This window comes from Jaculus jaculus, chromosome 8, assembly GCF_020740685.1.
Source record: "Jaculus jaculus isolate mJacJac1 chromosome 8, mJacJac1.mat.Y.cur, whole genome shotgun sequence".
Taxonomy (NCBI): domain Eukaryota; kingdom Metazoa; phylum Chordata; class Mammalia; order Rodentia; family Dipodidae; genus Jaculus; species Jaculus jaculus.
Window position 1 is genome coordinate 116,343,531 of NC_059109.1, and position 15,116 is coordinate 116,358,646.

Consider the following 15,116-nt stretch of genomic DNA (forward strand, 5'->3'; position numbering starts at 1 on the left):
TGTAGGTTGTGGAGTGTTCATACGAAATGCCATAGAAGAGTGGTCATCCTGCCAAAGCCAGCTGCACTTTAGAGTTACACATAGAGTGGCAGTCTGTCTCATGGACATGAGGTGGAAGGGCAATAGCCAAGGGCACCGTATCCTCATCTGGCCTCTGCATGTGTGCACACAGGACACGTGCATCTGCTTACATGCAAGCATTCACTGTGCACACACACCAAGGTTTTTAACAAAAACCTTCTTTTTTTTTTTCTTTTGTCTCAGGGTGGCCTTGAACTCACGGTTATCCTCCTTCCTCTGCCTCCCAAGTGCTGGGATTAAAGGCATGTGCCGCCACGCCCAGCTTTTTAAAATATTTTTGTTTACTTATGTATGAAAGATAGTCAGAAAGAGGCAGATAAAGAGTGAATATGCACGCGCCCGGGCCACCTGCCACTGCAAATGAACTCCAGATACATACATGCACCATTTTGTGCATCTGGCTTTATGTGGGTACTAGGGAATTGAGCCCAAATTGTCAGGCTTTGCAAGCTAGCACCTTTAACCATTGAGCCATCTCTCTAGCCCAACATATCAAGTCTTATCTCATCTTGCCTTTGGTAGGCTCTCACTCTGGCCCAGGCTTCTGGCACCTTTTTTATTCTAACCATCCTAGTGGGAATAAGTGATATCTCATTGTGATTTGCACTGCATTTCCATGGTCACTAGTACGGTTGGGCACCTGTGTTTGTGCCTGTTGGCTCTTTGTATGTCTTTGTTGGAGAAATCAATAGAAACTGGAAGGTTTCTGTGGCTTTGTCTTTCGATTGTTCATCGGATACTGACATGGCCAAGCAGTTTCCTCTGTTCACTTTTTCCATTAATTTTTGCCCTTGTTTGGGGGTGGGAATTAGGTGTCCTCCACAAACTCATGTGCTTTGAGTGCATGGTCCTCAGCTGATGACAGTTTTAGAGGTGGAGTCTTGTTAGAGGAGATGTGTCATTGGGGCTGGCTTAGGGATGCTATAGCCAGCTCACCCTAGCCAGAGTTCAGCTCACTCACTTGCTTCTGTTTCCATGTTTTCCCTTGCCATCACAGAGCTTCCCCTCAAGTCTGTAAGCAAAATAAATCCTTTCAGGGCTGGGGAGATGGTACTGGGGATTTGAAATTGTGCTGGCGGGCTTTGCAAGCAAAGCACATTTAAACATTGAGCCGTCTCCCCAGCTCAAGGACTAGTTTTTTTGTTTCTGTTTTTTCCCTCAGCCCATTTTTTACATTTTAAAAGAAAGATTACGGGTGGGAAGATGAGTTAGCAGTTAAGGCACTTGCCTACAAAGCCAAAGGACCCAGGTTTGATTCCCCAGGACCCACATCAGCTGGATGCACAAGGTGGCACATGAATCTAGAGGCCCTGGAACACCCATTCTCTATCTGTCTCTCTCTCTTAAGATATAAACAAAAATTTTTTAATATTTTAAATAAAGATGATATCACGAGGCGGGGTAATACCTTTAATACCAGTACTCAGGAGGCAGAGGTAGAAGGATCTCTGTGAGCTGAAGGCCAGCCTGAGACTACATAGTGAATTCCAGGTTAGCCTGGGCTAGAACAAGATCCTACCTTGCAAGCAAAAAAAAAAAAAAAAAAAAAAAAGATTATATCATGATTGTGAAAGAAACTGTTAAACTAATATGCAGTTATCAAAGCTGGACATGGTAAAACATGCCTATAATCACAGAAAACTGAGGCTAACACAGGAAGATCTCAGGTTGAAGGCCAGCCTGGGTTACATTATACACTATCTCAAAAAAAGGGGGGGCTGGACATGGTGGTGCACACCTAGCACTTGGGAGGCAGAGGTAGGAGGATCACCATGTGTTCGAGGCCACCCAGAGACTACATAGTGAATTCCAGGTCAGCCTGAGCTAGCGTGAGACCCTACTTCAAAAAACAAACAAAACAAAAAATAAGTAGCTGGGGGTGGTGGTACACACCTTTAATCCCAGCACTTGGGAGACAAGAGGTAGGAGGATCGTCGTGAATTCAAGGCCCTCCTGAGACTAATTCCAGGTCAACCGGGGCTAGAGTGGGGCCCTGTCTTGAAAAACCAAAAAAAAAAAAGTTGTCAAAGTATTAATTGACGGGCTGGAGAGATGGCTCAACATTTAAGGCACATGCCTATAAAACCTAACAACCCAGGTTCATTTCTTCAGTATCCACATAAAGCCAGATACACAAAGTGGCACATGCATATGGAGTTTATTTGCAGTAGCCTGAGGCCCTGGTATGCCAATTTTCTCTCTTTCTCTCTGTCCCCCCCCTTGTAAATAAACTAAAAAAAATCAAAAGTATTAAGTTTATGATAGAATAGTATGCATTTCTTTAATACATAAAGTAATAAGCTCTTTGGGCTTAGGAGATGGCTCAGTTGGTAAATGCTTGCCATGTAAGCATGAAGCCATGTGAAAAAAACAGACACGGTGGCCTACACTTGTTAATTCCCGTGACGTGAAACAGAATGGATAGCCAGAAAGCCTCAGGGATCTGCCTCAGAATGTCATTCCTGAGAAATGCTGGCCACCATTTTTTTTTTTTGGAGACAGGGTCTCTCATTGTCCTCTAACCTCTATTCACCCACACCTGCACACACTTGGGCATTCACTCATACAAAGTAGCAAGATCTGTCAGTAAGTCTAGTTACCATTTTGAAGTAGTGATTGGTCATAAACAGTGTCACAGTATAATGAGACTGTAGTGTGATATAAAATTATCTGTGCTTCCTGTTGATAACAAAGTTACCAATACTATTTACATGAGACCTTGAAGAGCTTTTTTTGAAATTTCCTCTTATCAGAGAGCAAGAGAGAGAGAATTGGCATGCCAGGGCCTCCAGCCACTGAAAACGAACTCCAGACATGTGCGCCACATAGAGGGCATGTGTGACCTTGAAGGCTTGCATCACCTTGTGCATCTGGCTTATGTAGGACCTGGAGAGTTGAGCTTGGGTCCTTAGGCTTCGCAGGCAAGCGCCTTAACCGCTAAGCCATCTCTCCACCCCTTAAAGGGTCTTTCTGCTGAAAAGGTGATGTTAGGGAGCATGGGTAGGGACAGAGGCCGGCAGCCTGATTGGAGAGTCACAGAAGATAAGAGGAGTGTAATCAGAGACTGCCAAGACTGATGAATGTTCCTATGCAAGGGGTCAGAGGCATAGACGAGGTCAGAGGAGAGGTAGGTGGTGGTCTTGAGGCAGAGCACAATGAGCATGTGGATTTTCTGTTCAGAATGCCCTTGCTAGAGAAGGGGACTCTATTATGCAGGAGGGGACATCAGTGTGCTAAAGTCAGCCTTGTCCGATGGAGAACACACAGCTCTCTGCAGGGCAGGACACAGGCACTGTCTAAGAGAGGTGGAAGATGAGAGTGGGGCCGTCATCTCCAGTAAGGGGTGAGTGGGAGAGACCTTTGGAAGAAGCAGCCATCAAGGGGAAAGCAAAGTCTGGCATGTCCAACAGCTGCTGAGGGATGGAAACTTGACCAGGTTGGGCCCTGTTAATCCAAAAGAGTAGCTCCTGGGCTGGAGAGATGGCTTAGCGGTTAAGGCGTTTGCCTACAAAGCCAAAGGACCCAGGTTTGATTCCCCAGGACCCACGTTAGCCAGATGCACAAGGAGGTGCACACGTCTAGAGTTCATTTGCAGTGGCTGGAGGCCCCAGTGTGCCCATTCTCTCTTTCTGTCAAAAAATTAAATAAAAATTTTTAAAAAGAGCAGCTCCTTTATCATCTATAGTTGCATCATAGTTTAGGAATGAGTATCACACTGCCTTCTATAGAATTCTTTCCTTAAAATCCTGTTGACTTTTGCTTTATTCCCTTAGTTTTGTTTTTCATTTTGTTTCTTTTTTTTTTTTTTTCAGTACTGGGGCTTGAACCCAGGGCCACATGGATAGATGCTAAGAAGGTGCTGTGTAGGTAGTGGCAGCCACTGTGAGGTCATGTATGCCATGACCATCTGGTGTCTGGAAGACAGTATTGCAAAGCACGGCTCTCCTTCATTTGGCTCTTACATTTTTTCTACCACCTCTTCTGCAGTGGTCTCTGAGTCTTGGAAGATATGATATGTCTCACTTCATGCTTCACTCTGTTCTCACTTCTCCTCAGTTATTTTAGAGAGAAAGAGAGAATGGGCACACCAGGGCCTCCAGCCACTGCAAATGAACTCCAGACATATGTGCCACCTTGTGCATCTGGCTTACATGGGTCCTGGAGAATTGAACCAAGGTCCTTTGGCTTTGCAGGCAAGCATCTTAACCAAAGCCATCTCTCCAGCCCTTTGATGAGTTTTGAGTATCCCCAGTGAGAATAGCTTAACATATATGCATAAATATAGGTATTTACAGAATTGGTGGGTTTATACACTTTTGCTTTTGTTTTCTGAGGTAGGGTCTTGCTCTAGCTCAGGCTGACTTGAAATTCACTATGTATTCTCAGGGTGACCTCAAACTCATGGCAATCTTCCTACCTCTGCCTCCCAAGTGCTGGGATTAAAGGCGTGTGCCACCATACCTGACTATACTTTTGTTGTTGTTGTTGCGAGAGAGAAAGAGAGAGAGGAAGAGAGAGAATGGGCATGCCCAGGGCCTCCAGCCATTGCAGACAAACTCCAGATGTGTGTGCCACCTTGTATATCTGGCTTACGTGTGTGCTGGGGAATCAAATCACAGTCCTTTGGCTTTGCAGGCACATGCCTTAACCACTAAGCCATCTCTCCAGCCCTTTTGTACTTTTTTTTTTTAATGAGAGAGAGAGAGAGAATTGACATGCTAGGAGCTCCAGCCAATGCTGTTAAACTCTAGATGCATGTGTGCACACCTTGTACGCATGTGTGACCTTGAGCACTTGTGTCCCCTTGTGCATCGGGCTTACGTGGGATCTAGAGAGTAGAACATGGCTCCTTAGGCTTTGTAGACAAGCACCTTAACCACTAACCCTTTATCTTGCCTGAGAATTATTTTTGAAGCAGGATCTTAGTATGTCATTCAGGCTCAGGTTGAATTTGAAACCAGGAGGCCTTGGCCTCTTGAGTACTAGGATTACAGTTGTGTATTACCATACACAGCTAGTGTGTGTACAAAAAAATTACTTTTTTTGCATATGTGTACAGTATGTGTCTGATGTGCTGGGTGGTATATGCATGTGTGTGTGTGGATGTATGTGCCCCATATACATGCATGTGAGGTCAGAAAAGAACACTGGATGCCCTTCTCTTCTTCATTTATGTATTTCTTTGCGATGGTGTCTATCCCTTGTCTGGGGCTATTGTCCATCAGTGAACCCCATTGATTCACCCGTTTCTGCCCCACCACCATAACTGGGGTTATGGGCATACATGGCCACACCCAGATTTTTATGTAGGTTCTGGAGAGCCAAACTTGGTGGTCTCTGGCCTGAGGCCCTCATACTTTAGCAGCAAGATCTCTTAACCACTGAGAAATCTCTCAGCCCAGATTTTATTTTTTTTTTAAGTTCATATATTTGAGAGAAAAAGAGAGACAGAATACAGGTAACACCAGACACATGCACCACTTTGTGCATCTGACTTGACATGGGTCCTGGGGAATCAAACCTGAGCCATCAGGCTTTGCAAGCAGGTGCCTTAACCACTTAGCCATCTCCCCAGCCCACAGACCTTTTTTTTTAATGTTTTTATTTATTTGAGAGAGAGAGGAAGGAGAGTGAGAGAGGCAGATAGAGAAAGAATGGGGACCCCAGGGCCTCTAGCCACTGCAAACAAACTGCAGATGCATGCACCTCCTTGTTCATCTGGCTTACATGGGTCCTGGGGAATTGAATCTGGGTCCTCAAGCTTCACAGGCAAAACGCTTTAACTGCTAAGCCATCTCTCCAGCCCACGGACTTTTTTTTATTATTATTCAATATGGATTATGATTGAGCTGGGCCATAGCATATGCCTATAATCCCAAAACTTTTGAGGTGGAGGTAGGAGGATAAGGAATTCAAGGCAATGTTCTACTACATAGCAGATTTAAGACTAGCCTGGGCTACATGAGATCCAGACTCCAAACCATAAAACACATTTTAAAAATTATTTTTATTGACAATTTCCATAATTATTGACTCCCTTCCTCCACTTTCCCTTTTGCAACTCCACTCTGCATCATATCCCTTCCCCTTCTCAGTCTCTCTTTTATTTTGATGTCATCATCTTTTCCTCCTATTATGATGGTCTTGTGCAGGTAGTGTCAGGCAGTGCAGGGTCATGGATATCCAGGCCATTTTGTGTCTGGAGAAGCATGTTATAAGGAGTCCTACCCTTCTTTTGACTCTCATATTCATTCCACCACCTCTTCCACATTGGACCCTGAGCCTTGGAAGGTGTGATAGAGATATTTCAGTGCTGAGCGCTCCTCTGTCACTTCTTCTCAGCTCCATGGTGCCTTCTGAGTCATCCTAAGGTCACCACCATCTGAAAAGAGAAGCTTCTCTAACCAAAAGTGAGAGTAGCATTAATATATGGGTATAAACATTAAGAGAAGTGCTTATTGGGCAGTTTGGTGAGCATAGTGTATACATTTAACCAGACACCAGCAGACATTACACCCGTAGGGCTCATGGCTACCCCTGTTGTAAGTTTTCAGTATCAGAGATGTCTTCCCTCCCATGGAGTGAGCCTCCAGTCCAATTAGAGAACAGTTGGTTTCCCCCATAAGAGACGTGCCACTATTGCACCTATTGGCTCATTTGGCCTAACTGGCCAAATTTAAGGCTTGCAGTGTCCACTGCTGAGTATCTCCACTGGTGATTTCTCTCTTTCCCAATGAACTGCATGCAGATTGGCTTTTTCCAGCTTTCTGTCAGCTGGTCTACATGGAGAAGGTTTTCAGCTCAGCTCCAGGAGGAGTTCTTAGTGACCTTGTAGCCCAAAAATGTGGAGTCTTCAGCAATAGGGTCTTACCATCTATTCCTGGTACATTGCTTTGTTGCTTTTTTTTAAGTATATTTATTTATTTATTATTTGAAAGAGAGAAGCAGAAAGAGAGTGAAAATGGGTGCAGCAGGGCCTCTAGCCCCTACAACAAACTCCAGATGCATGTGCCACCTTGTGTATCTGGCTTTTATGTGGGTACTGGGGAATCAAACCTGGATCCTTAGCCTTTGCAGGAAAGCACCTTAACCACTGAGCCATCTCTCCAGCCCAAAACACATTGTTTTTGATATGCGGCCATGTTGTGTTAACACCTGTAGTTCATTCTTCTCATGGATATGAACTATTCTATTCTATGTATACACCATTCTTTTTTTTTAATTTTTTGTTCATTTTTTATTTTTTTTATTTGAGAGCGACAGACACAGAGAGAAAGACAGATAGAGGGAGAGAGAGAGAATGGGCGCGCCAGGGCTTCCAGCCTCTGCAAACAAACTCCAGACGTGTGCGCTCCCTTGTGCATCTGGCTAACGTGGGACCTGGGGAACCGAGCCTCAAACCGGGGTCCTTAGGCTTCACAAGCAAGCGCTTAACTGCTAAGCCATCTCTCCAGCCCTACACCATTCTTTATCCATACCACTGGTGATCAGTAGGGTTGTTTCTAGTTCTCCATTCTGAGCATTTTTATAGTGACATTGTTGAGATCTAATTGGGGGATTGCTGCTCATTGAACCCAAGACTTGTGCATATTAAGCACTCACTACCCTTTAGCTACAGCCCTAGCTCTGAAATGTCATGTATATACTATATAAAATTCATCCCTTTAGGGGCTGGAGAGATGGCTTAGCAGTTAAAGCATTTGCCTATGAAGCCTAAGGACCCCAGGTTTTACTCCCTAGTACCTGTATAAGCCAGATGCACAAGGTGGCATATGTGTCTGGAGTTCATTTGCAGTGATTGGAAGTCCTGGTGCCATCTATTTCCGCCCCGCCCCCCCACACACACCTTTTTCTCTCTACCTCTTTTTTTTCTCTCTTTTTCTCAAATAGATAAATAAAAATAAAAAATCTAAAGTTCACCCCTTTACAGCCAGGCATGGTGGCACATGCCTTTAATCCTAGCACTCAGGAGACAGAGGTAGGAGGATTTCCATGAGTTCAAGGCCACCCTGAGACCACATAGTGAATTCCAGGTCAGCCTGGACTAGAGGGAGGCACTACCTTGAAAAAAAAAAATCGATCCCTTTGTGTACAATGCCTTGAATCTTAGCATACTCACAGAGCTGTCTAGCCATCATTTCTACCTGGTTATAGAACATTTCCGTCAGCTCAGAAGGGAACAGCCAGCACTCTATCTCTTCTGCCATGACCCCTGCCCCAGGACAGCACTGTCCTACGTTATTCTCTGCAGAATGGTGTATCTGGACATTGCAGTTCATGAAGTCATACGAAGTGTGATCTCTCTTTATCTCCTTGCACTTGGTATATGTGTGTGTGTGTGTGTGTGAATATGGGCACATGTGTGCTACGCAAACATGTGGAGCTCAAAGAACAACCTCAGGGTGTTGATCCTTACCTTCCACCTTGTTTGAGACAGAGCTCGTCGTCTGTGAACACCAAACTAGCTGGCTGTGACCTTCAAGGTTCGCCTGATTTCACCTCCCACTGCTGTAGGTGGGTTGGGATTACAGACACTTGTGCTAGGTGTATCTGGCCTTACATGTGTTCTGAGGATTTGATTTCTGGTCATCAGGCTTGTGCAGCAAGCACTTTTATCCGCTGAGTCATCCCCCAAGCCCTTGCATGGGGGGCTCTCCGTGTGGTGTAGTGTGTATCAGAACTGGGCTCCGCTGTATTGCTCAACAGCCTGCCATTGTGTGGCTGGGTCACCGTTTCCTCATCCATTCATCAGTCCATGGACAATTACATTGTTTAACTTTTTGAATATTGATGACTTACCTGCTTATCTATGACCAAACTATATTTACTTTGATGCTTAAGACTGACCCTAGGGCATCACTACGGAGCTACACCCCATCCATAAATTTTTAGTTCTAATGAAATCCAATTTATTGATATTTTTCTTTTGCCGTTTCTTCTTTTGATCTCAAGTCTAATGAGACCAGAGAAATGACTCAGCAGTTAAGGCGCTGGCCTGCAAAGCCTAACGTCCAGGGTTCAGTTCCCCAATACCCATGTGAAGTAAAACGTACAAAGTAGTGCATGTGTCTGGAGTTCGTCTACAGCAGCTAGAGGTCTTGGTACACCCATTCTCTCTCCCTCTGTCTCTCTTCTTTCTTTCTCTGCTTGAAAATAAATAGATAAAACTATTTGGGGGGGGGGGGGTGCTGGAGAGATGGCTTAGTAGTTAAGGCACTTACCTGCAAAGTCTTAAGGACTCAGGTTTGATTCCCCAGTACCCATATAAAGCCAGATGCACAAGGTGGCACTTGTATCTGGAGTTCATTTGCAATGGCTAGCGGCCCTGACATGTCCATTCTTATTCTTTCTCTCAAATAAATAAAGCATTTTTAAAGAACTTTATGGGCTGAAGAAATGGCCTAGTGGCTAAGGCACTTGCCTGCAAAGCCTAAGGACCCAAGTTCAATTCCCCAGTACACACATAAGCTAGATGCACAAGGAGGCACATGCATCTGGGGTTTTGCAGGCAAGCACCTTAGCCACTGAGCAATCTCTCCAGCCCCAACTCTTGTCATTTTTAAAGAATTTTTTAATATTTATTTATTTATGTATCTAGTTATTTATTTGCAAGGAAACAGAGAGGTTAAGAGAGAGAGAGAGGGAGAATGGGCACACCAGGGCCTCCAGCCACTGCAAACAGACTCCAGATACGTGCAGCACTTTGTCCATATGGCTCCACCTGGGCATTGGGGACTTGAACTCAGGTACGTAGGCTCTGAAGGAAAGTGCCTTAACTACTGAGCAATCTCTCCAGCCCAAGAATTAAGGTTTGTTTTTTTTTTCAAGGTAGGGTCTCAGTCTAGCCCAGGCTGACCTAGAATTTTCTATGTAGTCTCACAGTGACCTCAAACTCAGAGCAATCCTCCTACCTCTGCCTCCTGACTGCTGGGATTAAAGGCATGTGCCAACACGCCCGGCTACTCTGGCATTTTTATGTGGGTTCCAGGGATCTGAATTCAAGTACTTTACCAACTGAGCCATCACCCCAGCGCCCCCCCGACAATTCTTTCATTAAACTACTTGAGATTATTGAGAGAAAACCACCCACAGTCATCAAGCTCTATAATCTTTATATTACAACAGAGACAAGGACAAAACAGGGTGAGTATAGACCAGAGATAAAATTAGTAAATCAAATGATAAACACACCATCGCAAAATCAGGGCACTGGTATTCTTGTTTTAGTATTTGCTGATATACCTACCTTTCTTTTTTTTGTAACCTTTCTGTGTCCTTAAGTTTTAGGTATATCTCTAGTTAACAAAATATGCCATACATATCTTGCCACAAATCCTGCCCAGCTTCGTAGCCACCACTTTCTGCTTCACTTTCGTAGAGACAAGGCCTCCTAAACAGCAGCCGCACCTCCTGACTCCCCAGTGCAAAGTGCTACAAGGCCAGCCTTGCTGGAGTAGACGCACCTAGAGCCCCTGCGCAAGGCCCATCTCCACTCTCCTTCTCTGTGGTTGATGGCCTTTTTGCTTCTTCTTTGTACTCTTTGATACATAAAAGTTTTCGATTTTAAGCCAGACACACAAGGTGACACAACCAAAAGCCACACATGCACACAAGGTAGCACATGCATCTAGAGTTCAATTACTGGCTGGAGACCCTGATATGCCAATTCCATCTCTCTGTCTCTCAAAAAAAAAAAAAAAAAGCCAGGTATGGTGGCGCACGCCTTTAATCCTAGCACTCAAGAGGCAGAGGTAGGAGGATCGCTGTGAGTTTGAGGCTACCCTGAGTATACATAGTGGATTCCAGGTTAGCCTGAGCTAGAATGAGACCCTGCCTCAGAAAAAAAAAAAAATTACCGGACATGGTAGTACACACCTTTAATCCCAGCACTCAGAAGGCAAAGGTAGAAGGATTGCCACGAGTTCGAGGCTACTTTGAGACTACATAGTGAGTTCCAGGTCAGCCTGGGCTAGAGCAAGACCCTACCTTGAAAAAAAAAAATTTTTTTTTAAATTTATTTGCAAGCAGGGAGAGAATAGGCACAACAGGGCCTCTAGCTGCTGCAAACAAACTCCAAATTCATGTACCACTTTGTGCATCCAGCTTTACATGGGTACTGGGAAATCAAACCCTGGTTGTTAGGTTTTATAGGAAAACACCTTAACTGCTGAGCCATCTTTTCAGCCCTAAAGTTTTCAATTTAATTATTTTTTAATTTAATTTACTTATTTGCAAGCAGAGAGAGAGGAGAGAGAGATAGAGTGAGAATGGGCATGCCAGGGCCTCTAGCCACTACAAACAGACTCCAGATGCATGTGCCCCCTGTGCATTGGCTTACATTAGTCCTAGGGAATAGAACCTGGGTCCTTTGGCTTAGCAGGCAAGCAAAACGCCTTAACCGCTAAGCCATTTCTACAGCCCTAAAGTTTTCAATTGTAATGAATCAATTCATCTTTCTTTTTTTCTTGTATTTTTGGTGTCTTTCAAAGAAATCATTGTCTTATCCAGAGTCATGAAGATTCAATTGCTTTCATCTAAGAGTTCATAGATGTTCATAAGTTCATAGTCTGCTCTCAGTCAGTTTTAAGTACAGTATAGGTTAAGGGGTCCAACGACTTTGGTATCTCGATGTCTGGTTTTCCTACTGTTTGTCTAAGAAACTATCCTTTCTCCTGAATATTTCCTCCGTGCTTTGTACTTTTTTTTTTCTTCTCTCTCTTTTTTTTTAAACCACTTTCACCCATTGTTGGGGCTGTTTGCTGTTTCTTCATTCCTCTGGCAGTGATCTTTCCCTTAAGCTGCTTTTAAGAGCTCCTGTCTTTGCTTTTACTGTAAATAAGTGTGGATTCTGCTTAGAATTCTTTTTTGCTTACTGACTGTTATTAGCTGCTTCTGGAAGATTCTTAATCATGATTGTTCAGAATAAACATGTCTCTCTCTCTCTTGAGACAGAGTCTCAGTATGTAGTATGTATGTAGTATGTATGGCCTGCCTCAGCTTCCCCAGGGCCAGGGCAGTAACCAGCCCTGCCTCTCACAGTCTTACTAATAAGGGTTTTCAGAAACTTTCCCTTCACTCACACTCCAAGGTAGACAAGCCAGGCAGATCCCCACTAGCTACCCTAGGGGTTCATTTAACACCCTTCCCCCCCCCCCACCCCAGTTTAGCCAATCATTTAAGATGGTTTTTTGTTTGGTTGGTTGGTTGGTTTTGATTTTTCAAGACAGGGTCTCACTGTGGCTCAGGCTGACCTGGAATTCACTATGTAGTCTCAGGAAGGCCTGGAACCCACAGAGATCCTCCTACCTCTGCCTCCAAAGTTCTGGAATTAAATGCATGCGTCACCAAGCCCAGCTCATTTAAGATGTTTTGTTAAGCACCATTAGCAGTTGGTTCCCAGAGCTCTTCCTACCCCTTTCTCCCTGTCCTTCCTCTGCAGTTTTCTGCAGGGTGAATCTTCACACAGCTCCCAGTGTGCCCTGCTTTCCACTGGGTCTCAGGCTTCTGCTTTATCTCCTTCCGTTGTTTTACCAGCCTTTTCTCTCCATCAGCCTCTTTTACCTGCTCCTGGCTAAATGTCACAATTGCCATCAATTCTCTTACAGCCTCCTAAGTGGGTTGGGATTACAGGAAGGAGCCACCATGCCCAATGTTAGGCTTAGATTTCTCAGCAGTACTTTTCACTTTGCCTTCTTGCTCGCTATGCATTGTATTGCACTTATTCCTGGGAAGGCATAACATTGTCTTCAAGGACTGTAAAACTAGAAGTCACACTAAAAGCTCATCCTCACACTCCCAGGCTAATCACTTCATTGTGAAAATAGCTGCTCTTGAAACTTCTCGATTTGGTTCTATCGGCTTCTTTTACTAAAGGTTTTCATATTATGTCAATAGCAAAAGTGTTCTGCTCTTGGCCGTGTAAATCTGCTGGCAAGGTTCCTGAAATGAGTTGTATCATTTTTCATGTTTAATCTCTGGAACAGTCTGAAAGTAACAGGGGCTGTCTGTTCCTTCAAGGCTCTGTAAGAATGTCACTCCTCTCTCCCCCAAATAATTAAATAAATAAAATATTTTTAGAAGGGAGCCAGAGCCGGGTGTGGTGGCACACGCCTTTAATCCCAGCACTTGGGAAGCAGAGGTAGGAGGAGCATTATGAGTTCATGGCTACCCTGAGACAACATAGTGAATTCCAGGTCAGCGTGGGCTAGAGCAAAGCCCTATCTTGGAAAGAACAAGTGGGGGAGGGGCTGGAGAGATGGCTTAGTGGTTCTGGTGCTTGCCTGCAAAGCCAAGGGATGTAGATTCGATTCCCCAGTACCCATGCAAAGCCTGATATACAAGGTGGCACATGCGTCTGGAGCTCATTTGTAGTGGCTAGAGGCCCTGGTCTACCCATTCTGTCTTTTGCTATCTCCCCATCCCTAAATAATGGAATAAACTATTTTTAAAAAAAATCACTCAAGGCTAGAGGCCCTTGCATGCCTATTCTCTGTCTCTCCATCTCTCTGCTCACAAATTAATTAATTGATTAATTAATTTAAAAAATTGTTTGCTCCTTGTACAGCCACTGTGAAAATCAGCATGTTGGTTCTTGACACAGCTTGAAACAGATTGACCATATGTCCTAGTGTGGTGGTTTGATTCAGGTGTCCCCCATAAACTTCGGTATTCTGAACGCTAGTCTGCCCAGCTGATAGCAATTGGAAATTAAAGCCTCCTGGAGGCAGTGTATTGTTGGGGGCAGGCTTATGAGTATTATAGCCAGTTTCCCCATGCCAGTGTTTGACATACTCTCCTGTTCCTATTGTCCACCTAATGTTGGCCAGGGGGTGATGCCCACCCTCTACCCATATGCCATCATTTTTCCCTGCCATCATGGAGCTTCCCCCTTGAGCGTATAAGCCAAAATGAATCTCTTTTTTCCCACCAAAAAAAAAAAAAAAAAATCACTCAATGTCCCTTCTCCCAACAGTCCCCAACATGGGCTGCCCAAGTGGCATCTGATTTCACCCACTCACAAAGGCAGGCCAGGTGCCTTTGCTGGGAAGATTTGAAAATCTGTTTCTTTCTTTCATTTGTCCATTTTTTTTTCCATTTATTTTGAGACAAGTATTCCTATATATCCCAGGCTGGCTTCCTGCTTTTGAGGCTCCACAATCCTCCAGCCTTGCTTCACCTCAGGCATCCCAGGTGCGGGGATAACAGACTATGCCTCCATGTCCAGCTTCAGTTTCTTTTTTCTTTCTTTCTTTCTTTCTTTCTTTCTTACTTTCTTTCTTTCTTTCTTTCTTCTTTTTGGTTTTTCAAGATAGGGTCTTTCTCTAGCCCTTGCTGACCTGAAATTCACTATGTAGTCTCGGGATGGCCTCAAACTCACGGCAATCAATTGATCATCTTACCTCTGCCTGAGTGTTGGGATTAAAAATCTAAGCCACCATGCCCAGCTTTTATTTTTACTTATTTTCAAGGAGAGAGAGAGAGAATATGGGCACACCAGGGCCTCTAGCAACTGCAAATGAATTCCAGATTTTAAAGTGGTTCTGGAGAATCAAACCTGAGTCGTTAGACTTTAGAGGCAAGCACTTTAACCACCGAACCATCTCTCCAGCCCCCTCGTTATTTTCTTTTTTCATCGACAATTTCCATGCTTATAGACAATAAGTCATAATTCCCTCTTTTCCCTTCACAAATCCACTCCATCATATCCCTTCCCCCTCTCCATTAGTCTCTCTTTTATTTTGCTGTCATCATCTTTTCCTCCTGTTATGAGGGTCTTCTGTAGGTATTGCTAGGCACTGAGAGGTCATGGATATTGAGGCCAATTGTTGTCTGAATAATTTCATTGTAAGCAGTTCTACTCTTCCTTTGGCTTCATTGTTATTTTTACTTACTTACTTAGGTTTTGAGGTAGGGTCTTACCTAGGCCAGGTCTACCTTACCTTGAACTCCCCTTGATTCTCCTGCTTCCACCTCCCGAGCGCTGCAGCTGCCCACATGCACCACCACGCCTGACTTGTTTGCATTTTTCTCAACCT

General features: G+C 44.3%; 1 protein-coding gene across 6 annotated transcripts in view; it reads left to right on the forward strand.

The window, feature by feature from the left end:
- Window positions 1-15,116, forward strand: part of Dlgap4 (DLG associated protein 4) — a 143,510-nt gene that overhangs the window by 124,136 nt on the left and 4,258 nt on the right. The window lies entirely within an intron of this gene.